Below are 8,399 nucleotides of genomic sequence, written 5' to 3'. Positions count from 1 at the left end.
ACTATGCATCCGACAGATAACATCAGGTCTATTATGTCAAGTGGTCAAGTGCCATTAGGGATGACCAATGCCTTAGGCTCACGGTGGTCAAGCAACACGTGCACACAACAATTGAACGGGTGTAACGGTGGTTGTGGTGCATCAACTCACGCAGCATTTTGATTGAGATTGAAATGTCGCATGTGGACATTTTGTAGAAGGCTTTGCATGTGATCACTAGCATTGATTTTTCTCTTTCGACGCTCAGAAATGCGCTTCAGGATCAAGGTTCATCTCTTATAAAGTCATACCCAAAAATTCATATCTGTCTCGTCCCAAAGATATTTAGGGTTGCTGTGGCTTGGGACTCCCTGCAAAGCGATTTAAGTATACTATCTTATTGATTTTGCGCATACAATTTAGAATACAACTATTCTTGCTTCAAGTAATAAACAAACAAAAAAGAATATCTAACAGCTTAAAAAAAGAGCAAAACACCAAACACTGAATGTTTCGAGCTTGAATCCCTTCTTCCGCCAACAATAAATACGATAAAAACATAAATACATACAGATAGATCAGATAGATTTTAAAGTAAAGTAATGTATTTTTATTGTTTTTATTGATTTTTTTTCTTTGTTAGCTGAAGAAAGGTGTAAAGCCCGAAACATCAGTGTTTTATTTTGGTCATTTTGAAGCTGTTATATTCATTTCTTTCTCCTTTTTTCTTTTCTTTTACTTTACAGTCCACAGCTTCTAGCAGCTAAATACCAACTATTCTTGCTTCAACGGCATTACAACCATGCCCAAGGCGATGCTATATAATCTCCTACACATTTATACAAGCAATAATTCTGATTTCACAAGGGACGATAGAACATCATCAATATAATAATACTATAGAAGTCAGGGCTTGAGTACATTGTCGTACATATTAAATGGACGAGTATGGAACTCCCAAGACAACACAGTCGCCAAATTGATAAAACAGTTTATCTTTACTTTGGCCAGTAAACGCCAACTTCACACAGATTAAAACAGTTCCAAACTTGACAAACATTAATTTTAAAACCCAAGACTTGAAGATCTCGGGTAAAGATATTTCTGACAAGTTCTTCTTGGTCTAGAGGATCGGATCGGTCTGTAGCATGACGTAACTATAGTACTCTTTTAGTAGGCCATGGTCCGTAGCCATCGTTAACTGATAGCCTGACACTAACCAAAAAATGACGTCAAAAGACAAGTCTTTGACCACAAAAGAAAACAAATCGTGAGTTGTATTCAATAGGTCAACCAATGGAATCACTTGTTTCCTTCAACTCTACTAACGTCAACATCAAAAACCTAGAAAATGACGTCAAACTATCAGTCCTGCTGGGTTCTAGTGTCAGGCTATATGTTAACGATGGCTACGATCGGTCACTCCCTGGGTGGTTCCTAGGTTAGTGTCTTTGAGAGTACCGGCTTGCAACATTATTGTCAATGTTAAAAAATAAATTAATAGCACCTTTTATAGGTGTTGTTATGTCTCTAACTACATGTTAAATGTTACTGTGGTTTGGGATGTTTTGTAGAGCTCTATGAGTACAAATCGTTAAATGTTGCACTGAGTAAAAAGATCGCGATCTAGTGTAGAACTTTAGCATTACATCCATGCCCAAGGCGATATCATAATCAATCTCCTACAAATATACCAGCAATAATTCTGATTTCACAAGGGACGCTAGAACATCATCAATATAATAATAATACGATAGAAGTCAGGGCTTGAGTACATTGTCGTACATATTATATGGACGAGTATGGAAGTCCCTAGACAACACAGGCGCCGAATTGATAGAACATCCAATCTTTACTTTCACCAGTAAACGCCAACTTCACATAATGCCAATTTAACGATTGCACTCGTCGGGTGAGACGAACGATCACGTGATCTAATTTTCTTTCCCATTCTCTCGTCACAACAATTAAGATCGAAGATGAAGCCTGACTTTTACGTTAGAAGATGAAAACTGTTAGGAATAATTAATATGCTTTGATCTTTATCAATTTGCGACAAAAATAAAATATGTTGTAGAAATTGCGATGTGATCCTTTTTTATTCGCGGGTGGAAATCGTTGACATTGCACTTTCGATAGACTGAGACAGTTCCCAACTTGACAAACATTTTAAAACCCAAGACCTGAAAATCTCGGGTAAAGATTTTTCTGACAAGTTAGAAGACATTTGGGCGGCTTCTTGGTCTAGTGGTGTGACTATCGCCTGGGGATCCGTTACTCCCTGGTTGGTTCCAAGGTTAGTGTCAGGTGTAAAATGAGTACCTGGCCGTTAACAGCATTGTCTCTGTCGGAAAAAAAATTGCAATATAAGCCAAATAGGACACATGTGTCAAGTCTCGTTCTACATGTTACGTGTTGCTGTTGGTCAGGGACCCTTTGTAAAGCGATTTGAGCACGTTTAGTGGATATTGCGATATATAAAAGCTCATTCTCAAGCTCAAGATAGCTCTGATAACTGTTCTGGTCACAAAATCCATATAGCCTAGGGCGTTTTGTGATCGTACGACAAGTCGTGGAATAGAAAGGCACAGTGTTATGATTGACCGCAGGCTATCATTTTGTAAATGGAATGTTCTAGTTGTCATAATGGATGGCCTTTGCCTTGCTTTGTCCAAGGCATAATAATTATTGTAATATGTCGCCCAACACCTTATCACGGTATAATGTCAGGGCGATTTAGATTAGAGTAAAAATTAAATTTATCGTCAAAAATAATATGACATCCGGTCCATGTTTATAAGTTTTACTGAGAACAATGAATGGGTAAGCAGAAGTTGTGACATCATACCTTCCTTTTTTCCGGTTCAAAATCATTGGAAGTGTGTAAGAACCTCACAACATTGCCATCCGGAAGTATAACGGACCAACAAACGAACTCTGTGTAACCTTGAACGTTCATAGGCCTAATGGCTTTGCAGTACTAATTTTTTGTTGTTGTTGTTGTTGTTGTTGTTGTTGTTATAAAAGATAAATATAGTGGTATTTAGTCCAGGGACCAACAGCTTAAAATGTCAGAACCCAGCGTGTTGTCTACGACCACGTTTGATAAAATAACGACCCCACGTTGATAATCTAACATATTTACAGATTACAGTCATCATGGGTGTTTGGCTACATTTGCCATAGAATTACTCCGCCTGGTACTTCATATATTATGGGTCAGCGTTGCTCAGCGGTACGGTCTTTCCTTCGTACCCGAAAGGTACCGAGTTCGATCATCCGCCGCTATTGCACTGTATGGCCTTGAGCAAGTCGCATCGCCCTAACTCATTTTGCGGCGCTGCTCTGCAGCAGCTGACGTCTGGGTTATTCCAGTCCTCCCTCGGAATAGACCCTAGAGACAAATTCCCCCTATGGGATGAATAAAGGGAATTTTTATTTTATTTATCTTTATTTACATTAAATACATTTGTAATCACCCGCTTCGAAAAGGTAATATGTCGTTATGAACCAGATGACAAAATTTAAAATTATACTAAAAGATACGAAAGATGTGACATTCATTATGGCTTTTATATAACGCAATATGACGTAACGTGCTCAAAGTGCTTTACAAAGGGTTTCTGACCAACAGCTACACGTAACACGGAGAAGGAGACATTGACTCCTGTTAGGCGATATTACAACTATTTTCGACAGAGACAACGCCGTTGGCGGCCAGGTACTCATTTTACACCTGAATACAGTGAGAGAATAGTAGTAAAGAGCCTTTATTTCTTTATTTTTCAAGGACTCCACTATGCGCCAAGCGAACAAGGCTCGAACCCAGGACCTTCCAATCCGAAAGCAAGTGTTATACCACTAGACCACATAGCCGCACTACTACCTACTAACGAGGTAAATCACCCAAAGGGGCCTGATTCCCCCCAAAGGTAAAAGTGTAGATAAATTGGGCAGGTTCCTAGCAAGAGTTCCTTATCAAAATACTCAGAAAACCCCCCACCAATAAGTAGGCACCAGGAAGGAAGGACGTAACGAAGACATCAAACATCAAAGACTTTTGATTGTTACTGTCTATCTGACGGGTGTGCCGTCATCTGTGGAAACGCCTCATTTCATTGATTTAGCTCTGTTCTGTTCTGTTCTGTTCCCTTGTAAGGTACTGTAAGTGTTGAATAAGAATATGAAAATGTGTGTATGAAACAGTGCCAGTAAAAGAGAAAGCATGATTTAGGGGCAGCGTGGCTTTGCTTCGTACCCGAAAGGTACCGAGTTCGATCACCCACCGCTGCGTTGTGTGGCCTTGAGCAAGTTACCTCGCCCTATCTCAATTTGCGGCACTGCACTGCGGCTGACGCCTGGGTTATTTCAGTCTTCCATTGGAATAGACATGGGAGACGAATTTCCCCTATGGGATGAATAAAGGGAATTTATTTTATTTGTTTATCTACTACGTTAAAATTGGCCGTCTTTGGAAAGCCCATTTCCACTGATTGAGCTCGTTTCTGGTTCTGTTCGTTTCTATTTATGTTCCCATTCAGTTCATATTATAAGTGGTGACAGAAAACAATCAGTAAATCTATTTTAAACGAGTACGAGAGAAAGCATAAAGATAAATAATATAGAGTTAACCAGCCTCATCCACTAATAATAAATCAGGTAGGTATAGGAAGAGTTTCTTATCATCATTCTAATGGGAGAAACCAATAAGTAGGCACCAGGGAGTGAGGACGCAACAACGAGATCAAAGTCTTTTGATTGTTACATTCTGTCTGTTGCAGTAGCCGTCATAATTAATCTCTGGAAACGCCTCATTTCTTTGATTTGAGTTCTGTTCTGTTTCTGTTTCTGTTCCCTTGGCGAATTTAATATAAATGTAAAAAGATATTCTGAAACAGAAAGACAAATCAAAAAGACAAATACAAGATGTGAGCTCCATAAATTTTTCACAAACTGTTTAATGGTGAACATTTATTCTGTTTTATTCACTTTGCTTACTGTTACGAAGAAAAGGTTGAGATATATAGGGGGAAGAGGATTGGAGTAGGGAGGGGGGGGGGGGGGGGGGTCACAGACAGTAGAGCACTAGTTGGATATACATCGACGTGCAATTACTTGCAGGTCTGATAACCCAATTCCTTAAGGGCTCATTGTTATAATTGAAATCTCCAAAAAATAAAAATAAATAAATAAAAAGAAAATAAAATGACGCATAATATTGTCCATTACATCAATGTTAAACTAGGCCCATTAGTGGGTTCGAATGTCAGACCTGAATATATGTAAACGTCGATATACAAGGATTGAAAACAGATTTTCAAACCTTGTCGAATCAAATTTTATTCTTTTATCTGTCATAATAATTATATGATATATTATAAAAGTCCAGCATAAAATTTATATTTCAAAATTAACACTAAAAGTAGCAATGGGTCACTTCCCCTTAGCAACCCCCCCCCCCCCCCACCCCTCGCGCCTTCATTTGCGATACGGAAAAGCTCAAAGCAAACTAATATAATTAATGAAGACATATCCGAGTGCTATCCATCAAACTACATAAATATACAGGCATTGCGTTACTAACTAACAAGCAAACATCCGGCATGCGTGCTGCGCATGCGCGTGTCTTATACATTTCCTTATTAACGGAAGTTGAGCAATAATCCTTGCTACAAGAAAATCCAAGGACACGAAAACATACCCTCTAACTATCCGACTCTATGTCAGTCTAGCTGCCTCTCTCTCTCTCTCTCTCTCTCTCTCTCTCTCTCTCTCTCTCTCTCTCTCTCTCTCTCTCTCTTCACCTTCTTCTGGAAACTTCTTACGCGGATTGATAACGATATTAGATCTGTTTTGATCTTACACGATGACGAACACCGCGTAACACATCCACAGGTTAATGAGTGCCAAAAAATCTTTTGATTTCATTTGAGAATCACAATTATTTATTTGCTGTTTGACACGAGAACGCGACAGGATGTTGTAAAACATAAAACGTTAATTAAGTTAATTCCTTAAAAAAAAAAGAAAGTGGAAAAGATAAGTTTGAAAGAAAAATAAGTCGCAAGGCGGATAGATATAAACAATGTAAAAATGCCAGGAAAATGATTTGGAAACTCAGAGTTTAGTTTTACTGTTTTGATTGTTTATCTTTCGTCGGAGCTCTAAAAGATCGTCGGAATACAATATGTAACTTAGTGACAAATAAGGGAGCAGGCACCGGTGTAAGATAAAGATCTGAACCCCCCCCCCCCCCCCAAAAAAAAAAAAAAAAAAAAAAAAAAAAAACAGAAACAAAAAAAAAAACAACACCCCCCCCCCAAAAAAAAAACAACAAAAAAACTCGAGCTTTTATATAACGCATTATCTACGTGCGCTTTACACAGGGTCCCTGACCAACAGCAACATATAGAACGAGTTTTAACGCCTGTTAGGCGATATTACGACGGACTGGTACTTATTTTACACCTGAGTACGGTGAGAGAATGTGAGTAAAGAGCCTTTTCCAAGGACTTAACTATGCGCCGACGAGGCTCGAACTCAGGATCTTTCGATCTGAAAGCGAGTGTCATACCACTAGACCACATAGTCATATCAAATTATGATGAGCTCACTTCCAAAACACACGAAGTCCCATTCGTATAGAAAATCAGCTTGAGTAGACTTGTTGTATGACATTCGCCTGCGAACTTTTGATTCTATTGTCCAATCTAACGGGGTTGAAAACAAAACAAATAAAAAAAAACAAAACAAAAAACAAACAACAAAACAAACGAAAACAAAAACAAAAACAAAAACAAAACAAACGAAAACAAAACCAAAAAAACAAAAACAACCCCCCCCCAAAAAAAAAAAGAAAAAACAAAAACAAAACATTACGTACATCCTGTTATTTGCTTTTCTTTTCTGGAAGTTTTCACGTCGCTTTCGATATTTTTGGGGATCACGATAGCTCAGTTGGTAGAGCACTCGCTTCACAAGCAAAGGAACCGAGATCGATCCAGGGTGTAGTCGTTTAAAAAAATACTTTTACACCCCTGACGATCCAGCAGTGATTGAGTTGCTGGAAAACAAAACAACACCCCCGAAACTACCCGACCCCTCTACCCCATCAATTCAAACAACACAAAAATAAAAACAAACAAACAAAATAACAAGCAAATATAAAAAGAACAAACTTAAAAACAAAAAATGCAACCCTAACACCCCCCCTCCCCCCCCCCCCCAAAAAACAACAAAAAAACAAAAACAAAAACAAAACAAAACAAAAAACAAAACAAAAACAAATAATAAAAACAAAAACAAAAAATAAGAAAGCAAAAGAAAATACAAAAACAAAGAAAAATAACTACAAAAAATAACATAACAAAATAACCCCCAAAACAAAACAAAACAAAACCAAACAAATAAATATATATAAAAACCTAAACAAACAAACGATAAACAAGTAATGTTTTTCTTGCCATGTAACTGATATTCAGCAATCGGTACCATTTATATTGTTTCTACTTTTCATTCTGTTTTCTTTCGTCAAAATCCCTAGCGTCAAGCATAATGAGTCCTTCAACGAGATTCTGATATTAACGTCCATAAATAAGACGACGATGAAGAACTCGTGATAATATCTCTCGTGTCGGATAGGCTGACATTTATCTCCAAAAATAAGAAAATACCCAGCCAAAACATTAATTTACGTAGATTGTATCTATCCCTAAATACACTTATATCATTTTTAATGTTCCTACGAGGTAGAAAACATAACTGCACGGGCTATTTGATTCGTTGTTGGAGTTGGCACGTGATTACTTGTGACATGCGCAGTGCGTTAAACACTTCTTTCCGGTGGAACTCTAAATTGAGATAGATGATGCGGTTTAGCAGCCGGACGACTGAGTGGCCGCCCCTTGGCTGGAATGGAGAGGAACAGGGCTGGATTTTGGACGCACGTGAAGGAAAATAAGGGATTAGAGTTTGAATAGATGTAAAATGTATTGATAGAAAGATAGATATACAGATAAATAGATAGAAAGATATATAGATAGAAAGACAGCCATATACAGAGATAAACAGATAGATAGTTAGATAGATGGATAGATAAATAGATAGGCAGACAAATAGATACATAGACAGATAGATAGATAGACATATAGAGAGATAAACAGATAGATAGAAAGATAAATGGATAGATAAATAGATAGACAGATAGATAGCTATATAGATAGATAGATAGATAGATAGATAGATAGATAGATAGTTAGATAGATAGATAGATAGCTTACTGATGAGAGCGAATGCTCGAAACAATATGTGACCTACCGTGTCAAACCGGTATTATGTCGGGATCCACTCGGTAAGGGAAATTGAATTCTTTGCCACAAATATCAAACTTGGGTTTAATTTCTGTACGTTATGCTGGAGTA

This window comes from Berghia stephanieae, chromosome 7 (genome assembly GCF_034508935.2).
Source record: "Berghia stephanieae isolate SIO BIC M18660-M18661 chromosome 7, UCSD_Bste_1.3, whole genome shotgun sequence".
Classification (NCBI taxonomy): Eukaryota; Metazoa; Mollusca; class Gastropoda; order Nudibranchia; family Aeolidiidae; genus Berghia; species Berghia stephanieae.
The sequence above is the reverse complement of the archived record's forward strand: the minus strand, read 5'-3'. Positions refer to the sequence as shown.